This window comes from Lithobates pipiens, unplaced genomic scaffold (assembly GCF_037356315.1).
Source record: "Lithobates pipiens isolate NorthernLeopardFrog02 unplaced genomic scaffold, aLitPip1_a1.2 Scaffold_18, whole genome shotgun sequence".
Taxonomy (NCBI): Eukaryota; Metazoa; Chordata; class Amphibia; order Anura; family Ranidae; genus Lithobates; species Lithobates pipiens.
In genome coordinates, this window is record NW_027507758.1 from 202,079,036 (window position 1) to 202,095,303 (window position 16,268).

Below are 16,268 nucleotides of genomic sequence, written 5' to 3' on the forward strand. Positions count from 1 at the left end.
GCTTGGGAAAAGTGTTTACCAGCCCCCTTCCTGTAGTACGATGGACATAGTAAGCACTCAATTTTTACCTGTATCTGCCTATGTGTCAGTTTATGAATGGATAAGGAGTCTGTATATAGACTCCTTATTCATTCACGTAAAGTGCTGCAGCAAAAGGGACCCTTTCTGTCTCAAAAAAAAAGAAGAAGAGATATGGGGTCTGTTTAGAACTCTGATATCTCACAGTCCCCCTCCAAAAAAAAAAACATGACATAGTAAAAACCCCTTTCACAAGCAGCGGACCCATCTGCTCAGTGGGGAATCTGTCTGCTGATCCCCACTGATGAGACGGATGACAGGTCTGTATCTGTTCCGCTGATGCAGAGCAGACGCCCTGCTATTCTCTATGGGGCAGTCGGATGGAAACAGGCCGCCTGTCCATTTCCATCGGATACCATCCGATCTGCTAAAATCCCCATTCATCTGTTTTTAGTGGTCTGGATCAGATGCAAGTGGGTGTAAACGGACACATGTCCATTTACATCAGCCTCTCCATTGAGAACAATGGGTGGTCTGGCTGGGCTTGCCTGAAAAACGGACAGGCAGACCCGATCGGTCTGCTTGTGTGAAAGGGGCCCAAGGCCTTTTTCACACAGGGCATACACAGCTTACCTTTACAGGGATGCACAGGGGTTCCGTGCATCTCTGTGCAGTCAGCCCCACTGATGTAATTTGGGATGTAGCAACTGCACAAACAGAGCAGCTGCTCCCAATTTGACATCCATGTAGGTTCGGGTCCACATCGCTGAGCGCATACTGTTTATGTTCGGAGTTGTGCACCCACGCGGATATCAGATTGGGAACGTTGCATCCCAATTAACATAAATGGGATTGTCTGTGAGGGGATGCACGAAACACCTGTGCAGGTAAACATGGCCCTCCATGGGTGTACATCTTAGTATTCCACACGTGAACAACGTTTTAATAGTAATTTAGCAGGAATTTTGTAAGTTGCGTTTATGATTTAATGATTTTAGTGAAAATAAAGGGCCCCAAAAAAATAAAAAATAAAAATCAGTAACACTTTTTTTTTTTTTTTAATTCTGTAGAATTTTTGAGGGGCCTTTTCTGAATTCTGAAAACTGCAAGTGAAAAATGGTAACCTCCAGATTTTTTGAGTAAGGCCCCTTTCACACTGACGATCCGTTCAGGCCCACCTGTCAGTTTTTCAGGCGGACCTGAACGGATGCTCCATAGAGCTCTATGGAGCGTCGGATGTCAGCGGTGACAAGTCCGCTGACATCTGAGCCGCTCCGATCCTAAAAAGTGTGACGGAGGAAAAAGCTATTTTTACATCCATCTGCGGATCGGGTGACGACGGAAACTGCGGTCCGTCGTCATCTGATCTCCCATAGGGGAGAGCGGCGCTGTGACTGGTCTGTCCCTGCGCAGTGTGCAGAGACAGACCTGTCATCTCCCTGCTCAGCGGGGATCTACGGAGTGATCCCCGCTGAGCAAACGGATATCCACGGGGCGGATCAGCACTGATCCGCCCCGTGTGAAAGGACCCTAAATTGTTTTTATTTACAGTTTTTGTGTACTGTAAATTTCACTAAAAGGGTGCAATTTAAAATGTACAAATATTTGTTTAACTCAATACCGTTTTAACTTTTATATTTAGGAATATTTTATATTTTGTCATGTATAAATCCACTATTAATGATTTTAGTGCATTTGGTGTATTTGTGAACCTTAATGCGGCAGCGAACTTGTCCACAGGCTTGTTATGCCAATGACGTCTTTGTCCATCTGCGGGAACCTTGTTGGACTGGGAACGCTTACCCACTGAACCGGGGGCGGGGTAAAAAATATGATTTTTTAAAACAGCTTACCTGTAAAATCCTTTTCTTTGAAATACATCAGGGGACACAGAGCCATAGTAGTTACTATGTGAGTTATAGGCCACTTTTAGGTGATGGACACTGGCACTCCCTTAATTAAAAAGTGCACTCCCTATATAACCCCTCCCATTACTGGGAACACCCCAGTTTTTGTAGCAAAGCAATATACTTGTACACCAAGAAGGGAGGGACCTCTGTGTCCCCTGATGTACTTCAAAGAAAAGGATTTTACAGGTAAAATTTTATTTTCATACATCAGGGGACACAGAGCCATAGTAGTTACCATATGGGATGTCCCATAGCAATGCTAACTGAAGGGAGGAAGACATGTAAGGCACCAAGAAACTAGAGGAATCATACTGCAGCCTGCAGTACACTGCACCCAAAGGCAATATCCTCATATCTTTTACATCTACTTGATAGAACCTGGTAAATGTATGGATTGAAGACCAAGTTACGCCTTGCAGATCTTAGTCATGGCTTGGCAATGCACTGCCCCAGTGGCATGAACAGCCCTGGTGGAGGGCGCTTTAATATGAAAAGGAGGAACCTTACTCTTTAAACCATAGGTTTGAACAATCACTTGTAACTATGTAACCTATTTAGAAATAGTACATTCCGTCGATGCCTGTCCTATAGGAGCGTCTGAAAACACAAAACAAAAACATCTGTTTTATGAATCTAAGCAGTCACTTTCAATAGACCTTGACCGCTCTCACCACATCAAGAGAATGTAGTGACCTTTTTTCCACAGAAACAGGGTTCTGGGAAAAAATGAAGGTGGAACAATATCCTGGTTTAAATTAAATCCCGATACTACCTTCGGTAGGAATTTAGGATGAGGCCGCAATACAACCTCATCCTTATGAGCAACTAATATGTCTTTTTACAAGAGCGAGTAGCCAACTCTGTACTCTTTTGCCAAAGATATGGCAATCAAAAAATTTTTTATTTTTTCCCTGTGAAAGGAACCAAGGGAATATCTCCATATTGACTCAAAAGGCTGTCCCAATGGTTCAGGGGTGACCAAACTGGAGGATTAATCCACGTTACCCCCTGAATAAAGTTACGAACCAGAAAGTGAGAAGCAAGTAGAAACTACTGAAGCGGACAGCCCACGGTCTTATTTTAGAATGTGGGTCTCTATAGCCAAACTGTTAAACTTAGCATTTGTAAGGAAGGATGGAATACCGGACCTTGCAAAAGGTCTGGCCACAGTGGTAGGGACCAAAGGTCCCTTACCATCATTTTTATGAGCTCGGCAAATCAAGATCTCCTGGGCCACGCTGAGCTATAAGAATCGCCTCCTTCCCTTCTTGCTTGATCCTGCAAAAAAGGCGCGGAAGCAAAACAGGAGGGAAAGTATAGCTCAGTGAAGAACCATTCTCCCGGAAACAATAGTTGGCGACTCCTGGAATGAAAATTGCTGGAATGAAAATTGCTGAAAGACAAGGAATGTTGCTTTCTGCCCAAGATAGAAAAAAAATGTATTCACTTCTTTCTGGGCCGCACGACTTCTCATGCACCCTTCATGATTGATATAAGCCACAGCTGTGTGTGTCAGATTGAAACCTGACAGGACAATTTTTTAGTCTGAGCGTCCAGGCCTCCGGGGCCAGGCGTACTGCCTGAATTTTCTAGAATATTGATGGGCAAAGGACATCTCTGATCTGGACCATGTCCCTCGAACAGACGCTTTTTCCAGGTCTGCTCCCCAGCCCACAGGGCTGGCATCTGTTACTTTCTACCGGTTACCTGGAAAGTGTATCGACCATCAAATGAGGCTCTGACACACTTTGGCGGATAAACACAACGGGAAGTTCAGAGTTTGGATCTTCTTGTTCCAAGTTGACAGGATACTGTCTTGCAGCTGTCTTGAATGGAACTGTGCATATGGAACAGCCTCGAAGAAGCCACCATCTTTCCCAATAAACACATGCAAAAATAGAAGGATTTTTCTTTGTTTTCACCAATCGAATCAGTCCCCTTAAGCTATGTCTCCACTACTGTGTCCCCAAAGTCAAGCAATTTTCCGCCGCAAACTGAAGCAATGCCTGTGTATTCTTGAGGACCACTTTGGACCTCAAGTCGCACCAATGTGAGACCAAAGTAGTGCAGAGACTACTCTAAAGTCGCACAGACATGAACAGCACTCATTGGAAATCATGGGGCATGATTCATCATGCGACCCTTCAGTCCGAAATTGCATGAAATTTGCACTAGAGGGAACCTAGCCCTCCAACTCCTTCCTGGGGCAAAAAACAGGAGTTTTATAACAGCTTACCTGTAAAATCCTTTTCTTTGATGTACATCAGAGAACACAGAGCCATAGTAGTTACTATGTGGGTTATAGGGCCACTGATATGTGATGGACACTGGCATGCCCTAAGGCAAGAAGTGTACTCCCTATATAACCCTTCCCACTACTGTGAGTCCTCAGTTTTGTAGCCAAGCAATACAAGTGTATACCAAGAAGGGAGGGACCTCTGTGTCCCGTTTTCTTTTCTTACATCAGGGGACACAGAGCCATAGTAGTTACTATGTGGGATGTCCCATAGCAATGGCAACTGAAGGGAGGGAGACAACAAAAAAAGTAGGGCAAAGAGGAGGCCAGAGGACTCATACTGCAGTATACTGCGCCCAAAGGCATATCCTAATGACCTTTAATATCGATTTGATAAAATCTGATAAACGTATGAATCGAAGTCGCGGCCTTACAGATCTGAGCCATAGAGGCCTGATGATGCACCACCCAAGAGGCACTAATTGCCCTGGATGAGTGTGCTCTAACACGAGAAGGAAGAATTTTCTTCTTTAAGCCGAAGCTTGAACAATCACTTGACAAATCCAATTGAAAAATAGTGGATTTTGAAGCAGTCTGTCCACATTTTGGACCCTCTGGCAGTACAAACACCCTAAAATTCAAAAACACCAGGGCCGATGCACGATTTGATCGCGCGCGGCCATGTTTTTGGTGTCCGGTCTCGCAGAGCGCATGCGCGGGATGATTGTTAGTGCACGCACTGTTCAGGCCACTGACCCAGTCGACGTCACGCGCCGGCGACACGGCGCGGAGGTTACAGCGGGGTTGAGGGGTATAAAATGGCGGTGAATCCGCCATCCCCGTGTGCCGACCGGACCCGGAGTAGATACAGGGCCTCTTTAGTATCGGTGAGTAACGGAATTTATCTGACATTTGACCACATAATACCTGTTTATCTTCTAATATGCTATCTATTTATATTTTGACAGTGGTGCACTTGTTTCTCTATCTGAATATAGATTGTCTATACTAACCAACTGATTCCAACGGGGAATCATCTCCATCTGTTACCCACTGATACCCCCTGCTTTTACCATCATTGGTCTACAGAGACCAGTTATGCACCTCCGGGATCCATGTCTCCCTTAATATCTAAATAAAGGGGTAACTCTAATTGAATATCTGTTCCGGTCTCCTTGACCCCCACGTTGGTGTATACAGGGTGACTGTATCACTTCTTTACCTTCACTGCGGGTTATTAACGTCTTTAATATGTCGGTGGCACTTACTGGACTTGGTAATGGGTTTCACATTCTCTGACTTATTTCTCAGATTCCTTTTCTGACAAATAATGATTAATAATGATCACCAGCAGGCTCTTATCTATCTATTCTCAGAGCCACATATATCAGCACTCACATACTTCTCTGTATTTAGGGAACGTGTTTCCCTTTCCTCTTTTTCTCAATTTATACCGCTTTATAGATTGCGTTTCATGTTCTCTGTTTTTTCTGTCCAATGAATGGTATCTATATTTGGGTCTAGGTCGGCGTTTGGGGAAATTTCCCCTCCCAGTCGCCTGGTAAGACTCTTTCCTCCTCCCCCAGTTGGATCTGGCCTGGTGCTGGGATAAGGGTGGATAGGTAAGAATATGCTCTCACTTTAATCTGTGTAATTTTGTCTCCGTATTGAAATGACTATATATATAAGATGTTGTGATTATAATACATAATAATTTTCATACTAAATCAATGTATTTTTAGATGTAGGTAATATCCTGAAGAAGCTGTGAAGCGAAACTAGTCGATTTACCTCACCCTTCTCTACGAATCTGTGATTCATATTTAAAGATATTATATCTATGTAACTTTAATAAATTGTTTTTATATTAATTAATGTTGTTCTCATAACTGTTTTATCATTATCTGTGCCCCGTGATAGTCCCCTTGCTCACACATTTCCCATTGACATCTCTGATAGGAGACCAGAGACGTTAACACCTTTTTCTAGATTATCTGATTGGGATGAGGGTGCACACAATTAATTTATGCTCTATTATGCTTTGAAGCCATCCATTACTTTGACCATTTCTAAGATCATGGAGAAAGCTGTAGTACATCAGCTACAACTCCACCTGGATACTCACAAACTCCTGGACCTGCTGCAATCAGGCTTCCGCCCAGGTCATGGAACAGAAACAGCTCTCCTCAAGATTTGGGATGACGCCCTCGAAGCAGCAGATGACAGAGAGCCGTGTCTCCTCGTACTGCTAGACATAAGTGCAGTGTTTGATACAGTAGATCGCAATACTCTACTCATCCGCCTCACAGAAGTAGCCGGAGTCCAAGACATAGATCTCCAATGGTTCACGTCCTTGCTAGGAAATCGGTCACAGACCGTGAAACTAGGAAGATTCCTCTCCGAAACTCGGGCAGTCACCTGCGGAGTCCCTCAAGGCTCTCCTTTGTCACCCGTTCTCTTCAACATTTACATTCGCTCACTCCTTCAAATCATCAGATGCTCAGATCTCTGCTTCCACTCTTATGCTGACGACACGTAACTTTATTTCCAGATCAATGGAAAAAAAGATCACCAACAACAACTTGAAAACTGCCTCAAAATCAATAGAGGACTGGATGACCACTAACTCCCTCCAGCTGAACAAATCAAAAACAGAGCTTCTTATCTTACGCCAAAATCATAAGCCCGCAACCAAAACCTCCTGGTCTCCACCAACCGTCTTTGGGCAGACTATCTCCCCAAAGACCAAAGCCAAGAGTCTCGGGGTTATTTTAGACACACAAATGTCAATGGATGCGCAAATAGGAGCAGTAATCAGTTGATCTCACCATCTGCTGCGCATGCTTCGCAGACTCATCCCTTTTATTCCAAAGAATGACAAAGCAGTGGTAGTTGGAACAATCACTAATTCACGACTGGACTTCGCAAACTCGCTTTACATAGAATTACCACAATATCAACTTGCGCGATTACAACTGATCCAAAACACGGCGGCAAGGCTGATAACAGGAAAAAAAACCTGGGAATCCATCTCTCCTTTGCTGAGGAGCTTACATTGGCTAACGTAAAAAATCCGATCACGTTCAAGACCCTTTGCCTCACCCACAAATGTGTGCATAGAGAAGCTCCGCAATACCTAATGGAGAAAATAAATCATTACACACCAAACCGCAGTCTTTATTCAGCCAACAAAAACCTCCTCCTCGTGCCCAAAGCCTGGTATAAATCCAAGGGGATCGGAGTTTCGCTGTCCAAGGGCCTCGGCTATGGAATGCTCTACCAATCAAAATCACCTGGCTTTTAGAAAAAAAAACTCAAGACCTTCCTCTTTTAGCAGATGATCAAAGCTCGCCACAGCGCCTAGAGGCGAGTCAGTTCGCATTGTGCGCTATACAAGTATTTCATTCATTCAAGGGAATTTCTCATAGAGGCTCAAAAGGCCGACTCTGCAAAGCCGATAAGACCAAATTTAGATCCCAAGGATTTAGAGGTGCCTTGATAGGGGGATTAATCCGTGTTACCCCATGAATAAAGCTACGCATCAGAGAGTGGGAAGCAAGAGGCCATTGAAAAAACACTGACAAGGCTGAGATCTGGCCCTTGACAGTACTTAAGGCCAGCTTAATTTCTAATCCCATTTGCAGGAAATCAAGGATCCTGCCTATGACATACTCCCTGGGGTGCCAACCACTGGATCCACACCAACATATGCCTTCCAGACTCTATAGTAAATGATTCTGGAAGCCGGCTTCCTGGCATTAATCAAAGCAGAAACTACTGAAGGAGATAACCCATGATCCTTTAGAATGTGGGTTTCAACAGCTAAACCGTTAAATTTAGTGTCCGTAAGGTAGGATGGAATACCGGACCTTGTGCGAGAAGGTCTGGCCATAATAGCAGAGTCCCAAGGGACTCCTACTGCCATCTTTAGCAGAAGTAGCAGTAGCATAACAGGAGGAAACGCAGAGAACAGTTAAAACTGATCCCATGGGAAGACTAATGCGTCTGTCCCGCATGCTAGCGGATCACTCGTTCAACACAAAAAGTTGTCGACTTTGTGGTTGAATCTAGACGCAAACAGGTCCACGTCCAGAATACCCCATCTCTGACCTATCACTAGGAAGATGTCGGGGTGAAGAGACAATTCCCCTGGAAAGAATTGTTGGCGACTCAAGTAGTCTGCCTGCCAATTTTCTACTCCTGGAATGAAAGTTGCCGACAGGCAAGGAATGTTTTCTGCCCAAGCTAGAACATGATTCACCTCTTTTTGGGCTGCGTGACTTCTTGTGCCCCCCTGGTGAAGCTGTGGCATTGTCGGATTGAATCCTGACAGGACAATCCCGTAGCCTGACCGTCCAAGATTCTAGGGTCCGACATACTGCCCGAAAACCCCAAAATGTTGATAGGCAAGGTACTTTCTGACTTGGACCATCTCCCCTAGACAGAATCTTCTTCCAGGACTGCTCCCCAGCCTAGAAGGCTGGCAGCTGCTATCACCACTTTCCAGGATACAGGCAGAAAAGATTTCCCCTTTTGGAGGTTACTGGATATCAACTACCAATTTAAGCTCTGACGTACGTCTGGAGCCAAGCGTATTGGAAAATCCAAAGCCTGAATCTTTTTGTTCCAGACCGACAGGATGGTGTTTTGTAGCAGTCTTGAGTGAAACTGCGTGTAAGGGACAGCCTCGAAGGAGGCCACCATTTTCCCTAACGATCTCATGCACAGCCTAATGGAAGGATTTTTCTTTGTTTTGACAAGTTGAATTAGTCCTATAATAGAATGGATTCTTGTCTGGGGTAAGAATACCTTCTTCTGTACGGTATCTATGACCAGCCCCAAGTACTGTAATCTCCTTGATGGGTTTAAGGAGGATTTTTCTAGGTTGAGTATACAACCCAGAGAATCCGGGTAGTTTACAGCTGTGACTCGACTTTGGTTTAGACCAGAGACTGAATGATCTATTAAAAGTAGATCATCTAAATAGGCCAGGACAGTTATGCCTTGAACCCTTAATCTGGCTAAAAAGGAGGTACCAGAATTTTAGAGAACACCCACAGTGCTGTGGCTAGAGCAAATGGCAGGGTCACAAACTGAAAATGATGATTTTCTATTTTGAAGCGTAAAAATTTCTAGTGAGCGGAAAATATTGGCACGTGGAGATATGCATCTTTTATATCGATTGAAGCCAAAAACGCCCCTCCTTTCAGGATGGAAACAACCGGTCGGATTGTCTCCATGCGAAAGGATCGGATATTTAAGTGCCGATTCAGATCTTTGAGATCTAGAATGGGTCTTACCTCTCCGTTTGGTTTTGGAACTGTGAAACGGTTTGAATAAAAACCTGTGCCCTGTTCCTCTAGGAGAACCTCCGGTATCACCAGCTGGGATAATAGATGACCCAGAGCTAGAAAGAGAGACTTCTTTTTCTCTGGATCCCTGGGAACATTTGATCTTAGAAAACGAGGAGACAGTCATTCTCGGAACTCGAGTTTGTAACCAAGAGAAACCGAAGAAGCCACCCATCGGTCTTGACATTGTTCCTGCCAGATCTTTGAAATTTGCAGGAGCCTTCCCCCCCACCCGAGCGAGCGGGGTGCCCCTTCATAAGGAGGCTTTAGCATTCTGCTTTGTGGGCTTCCTGCCCCAAGATCTCTTTTGACCCTGGTGCTGCCCTTGGGGTATTCCCCTTTAACCTGACGGTTGAGGCCGTCAAGACTGCATAGAGGCCGATGCCCCTGGCACAGGTGAGGAAGCACGTTTGAAAAGGAGAAATGTTTAAACGTCTTCTTTACTGGTAAAAGCTTTTCCCATTAGAGATCCTTTGGATGTATTTATCCAGATCGTTTCTCAATAGCCATTCACCATGAAAGGGGAAACTGGTGAAGAGCTGTTTTACGCGGTTTTGTTTCGGCTGACCAATTTTTCAGCCATAGAACTCTGCAAGAATGCACTAGTCCAAGCATAAGCCATGAGGCTTGAATGATAGAATCTCTCATAGCATCTACTGTGAAACATAGTGCTTCTCATACGCCAGCCCATTGCTGGGCCTGCTGCTCAGGCAGAATCTTAACTAGATGCTGACCGCTGGCCGACAAATGACGGCCAGGCGATGTACCTATTGTGGCGGGAGGGCGTCATATGACGTCCTCCAGTTTAAACAGGGAAAGCACGCGATCGCTCGCGTGCACGGATCCCTGTTCCTTCGGTGACGGCGTGGGACAAAGACACCGCTCGCCACCGAGGGGGGTGAACAGCCATTGGGCATGGCTGTTTACCACATGATCGGCCATGATGAAGTCACGGCAGATCACAGAGGGTCACGCCCCCACTGTGCACGGCGGTCCCAGGAACACTGCTCGTCACCGACGCTGGTAAACAGCCATTGGCTGGCTGTTTACCCACGTGATCAGCTGTGATCCTTTCACAACCGATCACTAAATGTAAACAAACCGCAGTAACGAGATGTTAGCGGGTTCTCCACCTCACACAGCGATCGCGTGTGAGGAGATCGTGGTAACATCTCGTTACCGCTTACAGTGTACACCAACACACACCGATTGCCCCCCCCCATAAAGTGGACCTGTCACCACCCATCATAGTACCTGTCACTCACAGTCCATCTGAGTACCCGAGTACCTGTCACAGCCCATCAGAGTACCCGAGTACCTGTCACAGCCCATCAAAGTACCTGTCATAGTCCATCTGACTACCCGAGTACCTGTCACAGCCCATCAGAGTACCCGAGTACCTGTCACAGCCCATCAGAGTACCCGAGTACCTGTCACAGCACATCAGAGTACCCAAGTACCTGTCACAGCCATCAGAGTACCCGTCACAGCCCATCAGAGTACCCGCCACAGCCCATCAAAGTACCCGAGTACCTGTCACCAGTCCATATGAGTACGTATCACCGCCCTTCAGAGTACCCAAATACCAGTCACCAGGCCATCAGAGAACCTGTCACCAGGCCAGAGTACCTGTCACAAGGCCATCAGAGTACTCAAGTACCTGTCACCAGGCCATCAGAGTACTCAAGTACCTGTCACCAACCCATCAGAGAACCTGTCTCCAGGCCATCAGAGTACCCAAGTACATGTCACCAGGCCATCAGAGTACCAGTCACCAGCCCATCAGAGTACCCGAGTACCTATTTGCAGCCCATGCCTCATAGAATATATGTTGGGGTGTTTTGCTTTCCAAAATGGGGTCATTGTGTGGGTAATTTCACTGTCCTGGTGCTCCAGGACCTTCAAAAGTGTGATAGGTAGGAACGAAATGAGATGTGTCTTTTATGCTCCTAGAACACCTGAAGGTACTACTTCAATGTTCGGCCTCTCTATGTAACCAGGCTGTGTAAAAGTCCTACACATGTGGTATCGCCATATTCGAGAGGAGTAGCAGAATGTGTTTTGGGGTGTCATTTTTGCTATATACATGCGGTGTGTTAGAAATATCTTATAAATTGACAACTTTGATTTTTTTCCACATTTTCCAAAAACTTCTGAAAAAAAGAATGAACCGGTCAAAACTCATTATGCCTCACAGATTATACGTTGGGGTGTTAGCATTCCAAAATGGGGTCATTTTATGGGCAATTCCATTGTCCTGGTACTTCAAAAGTGTAATAGGTGGCTGTGAAATGAGATGTGTCATTTTTGCTCATAGAACGTCTGAAAGTGCCACTTCAATGTTGGTGCTCTGTATGTGGCCATGCTGTGTAAAAGTCTCACATGTGGTATCGCCATACTCGGGAAGAGTAGCAGAATGTATTTTGGGATGGAATTTGTTGTATGCATAAGCTGTGTGTGAGAAATAACCTGATATGACAATTTTGTAAAAAAAAATAATAATCAAAAGAAAATTTTCAATTTGCAAAGAATTGTGGGGAAACAAATGACAGCTTAAAAAAAAAAACTCACCATGCTACTTACTTAATACCTTAGAATGCCTACCTTCTAAAAAGGGGTCATTTGGGGGGGGAAGTGCCTGCGTCACCAAACCTGAAGCCACCTCCTGCTCATGTGTTCCTCCACAACCAGCAAAGAAAGTGTTTTCCCACGTGAGCGGCAGACTTCAGGCGCCCTACAAACAGCTGATCTGGCGGTTGGGGGGGTAAGGGTAAAAACCACCACTGAGCGGCCAGGCGGTTTGTTTTTTTAAAAGAATGCTTTCGGCATACAGTTCCCCCAAAGGGGTTAACTTCAACATTGGGGGCGCAGGAGGAGAAACCAGCCCCCCCTTTCTTACCGGAGGATCTGCCTGCTCTGGCTGGAGGAGGAAATGATGGCTTCTGACACAGCTGTTTCCAGCATCAGGCGATGAGTGCTCAATATAGCCCCCAGTGGTGACACATAGGCATGACAACATTATAATAGATAAGTAGATTGATAAATTCTTATAATCTGTTTAAGTAAAACAATTCATTCAAAACAATCTAAGCAGCGCTCTCACCAATAATAACATAGTTGATTCATATATATTCTCACGTAAATCTCATAAAAATTACAAAAACACATGAATAAGAATAAATGAAATGAATCAATCGCTGTTGCTATAAATTACTCAAACAATTCATATGCTCAGAGCAAATCAAAAGCCGAGAAGGTAAACAAGTCCATAGAAGGGCCGTAGTGGGTGACTCCAGTGGGTATAGATGGAAAATAAGTGCACCTCACACAAACTCCTCCACACGGTGCTCTACACTCCCACAGGGGGTTAAACTCACCAGAAATTCATAAACAATGAGCCTTACTCCAACTGTCAGCACAATCACTTCCGATTTACATTTCCGTCCTCCGGCAATAGGCAGAAGAGAGTTATGTGTGTTGAACCCACGCTTCCACTCCAGTTTTATACCTCCATCAATCAGCAATAGCAGCAGTACATAGAAAGAAATAAGCTCCACATCGAGTAGATCTTTTGTTTCAATTTATTCTCATTCAAAACAGTTTCTCATTTGGCAAATGCAGTGGGCACTTAACATAGCCAATAAAGCGTTAAACAGTTAAAATTGCCAAGCACAGCAGATCCCACAGCCAGATAGCATACGGTAATGTCCACCAGCCCTACTCCACTTGAGTTATCTATTACACTAATCCAGCAAATACCTGGGTCAATGTTTAGCTTGCAGCAGGGCTTCTATTTCATAGCTGTGTTTGTCTGGGTCTCAGCGTTTGTCCGGGTCTTCCGGTCGCCGTAAAGCCAATCCCTGACCGGTTTCGTGCGGGGTTCCGGGTTAAAACGTCACTTAGTCCCGCCCTCTAGCTAGCACCTAACCAATCACTCCTCCCAAACCCTCCAACCTATCTGATACAAGGGTGGGCGGGGACAGTGCCAGCCGTCAGGCTATGGACCAGATGTATCAGATGGGTTTGGAAGGAGTGATTGGTTAGGTGCTAGCTAGAGGGCGGGACTAAGTGACGTTTTAACCCGGAACGCCGCACCGTTAAGCCACGCCCCTTTGACAAAGTCGTAGTGACGAAACCGGTCAGGGATTGGCTTTACGGCGATCGGAAGTGACGCCTATGCACTCTGAGACCCGGACAAACACAGCTATGGAATAGAAGCCCTGCTGCGAGCTAAACATTGACCCAGGTATTTGCTGGATTAGTGTAATAGATAACTCAAGTGGAGTAGGGCTGGCGGACATTACCGTATGCTATCTGGCTGTGTGATCTGCTGTGCTTGGCAATTTTAACTGTTTAACGCTTTATTGGCTATGTTAAGTGCCCACTGCATTTGCCAAACGAGAAACTGTTTTGAATGAGAATAAATTGAAACAAAAAGGATCTACTCGATATGGAGCTTATTTCTTTCTTTGTGCTGCTGCTATTGCTGATTGATGGCGGTATGAAACTGGAGTGGAAGCGTGGGTTCAACACACATAACTCTCTTCTGCTTATTGCCGGAGGATGGAAATGTAAATCAGAAGTGATTGTGCTGACAGTTGGAGTAAGGCTCATTATTTATGAATTTCTTGGGAGTTTAACCCCCTGTGGGAGTGTGGAGGAGTTTGTGTGAAGTGTACTTATTTTCCATCTATACCCACTGGAGTCACCCACTATGGCCCTTCTATGGACTTGTTTACCTTCTCAGCTTTTGCTTTGCTCTGAGCATATGAATTGTTTGAATAATTTATAGCAACAGCGATTGATTCATTTCATTTATTCTTATTCATGTGTTTTTGTAATTTTTATGAGATTTATGTGAGAATATATATGAATCAACTATGTTTTTATTGATGAGAGCGCTGTTTAGATTATTTTGAATGAATTGTTTTACTTAAACAGATTAGAACTTATCAAGCTACTTATCTATTTTTTGCATATTTTAAAGTAGCTGCTGTCTTGGGTGCAAACCAACTATAATTTTATGTCGAATGTTAGTTTTGAAACTTTTAGCGCCGAGGTGGGAGACATCAAGGAAGCGCAATTTTTGAGGTTTTCTCCCTTATTGTTTAATGACAACATTATAAACTTAAAAGGAGACATTCATAAGAAAATCTCCACTTACCTTCCCGCCACAGGGTTATCGGAGATGAACCCAATCTTCACCCTTCAGGAACAGGGCAACCTAGTGGTTACCCACAATCCCGGACCTGCAACCACACCCTGCCAGTAAAAACTTTATGGCGTTACTACCAAAAAGTACTGGATCCCAGGGTCCAGCTCTCTAAAAAGAGAAGCATTCACAAGCAAAACCATGATTCTTCGGACACAAGGCCCAGGTACCATTCCTTAGGCCCAATAAAGGACACTCTGAACATATCCTGTCAGCATGGCTAGCCTCAGCAAGGATTGCTTCCAGTGGAGCTCAGAACAGCACATCTTTACTCGTGACCAATACCTTAGACACCGGTGAAAAAAAAAAAAAAAAACGGAGGACTCCCAGTAGTGGTAGGGGTTATATAGGGAGTGCACTTCTTGTCTTAGGGCATGCCAGTGTCCATCACCTATTAGTGGCTCTATAACTCACATAGTAACCACTATGGTTCTGTGACCCCTGATGTATGACAATAAAGCAGCTTTTGAGCGGAAAAGGAAGGGCCCTGCTTACAACAGGGCTCCTTACCTTTCCTGGACTGTGGGAGAGGGAGAGAGACAGACAGACACACACACCAGTGATGTCCTTAATAATGTCATCTAACTCCCACTTAGAGTTGCTGTCGGCCATGGCTAACACTGATCCAGACAGCAGTAGCCTGGTCATATGTGTCCCTGGGGGACTGTACCTCGCTGACCTCCCCAGGTTAGAATGGAGCCTGTTGTGGCCAACCAGCGTGGAGCTAAGGTCTGCGCGCACTTGATGGCCAGGCTGAGGAGATCTAGATTATCCAGCCTGTCACCCAGTCCAGTTGTTGATTGTAGATCACCAGAAATAAATAAAATTCAAAGAACCACAGATCCAAGCAAGGAGCCAGGTCCTTCTCCAAGACTAGGCAGAAAAAAAAACTGAGCTGCTGGGAGGGGGGGGGGGGTGTGTGTGTGTGTGTGTGTGTGTGTGTGTGTGTGTGTGTGTGTGTGTGTGTGTGTGTGTGTGTGTGGGGGGGCTTTGGGGGGTTTACTGGCAGTAAGGACCGCCTCTAGGCGGTGCTGGGATTGTTTTTTACATTCTGCTTAGTCCTAACTCCTGAAAGAGACAATATAACCCTAAGGTCAACAATAGGAGTGCTGTGGCAGTCAATGAAGGAAAGAAATCAGTAGTGCCTTTCATTTATTTACTGGTCCTTTGCCTTTAGAAAATGTATAGTTTGCAAAATTTTGTAATTTATAGTTTTGCATATGTTAAATATTCACCATTGTGGAAAAAGGTGCATTCTAAAATTAAAAGTAGTGTTTATTAACCCAATACAGGTTAGCTTTTATATTTAGTAGGAATTTTGCAAAATGTGCTGTGTTTATCTAATAACAATTTTAGTGTATTTTTAGCAAAAATATTTTTTGATAAACATTTAGACAAATATTGTGCCCTATAAATCAATAGCACCTTATTTGTATTTTACTGTTCACGTGCTTTCAGAAAATATATGTTTGGGGGGGGGGGGGGGGGCCTAAATTCTGAAAGCTGTAAGGGCAAAATAAAAAAAATAAAAAAAAACAATG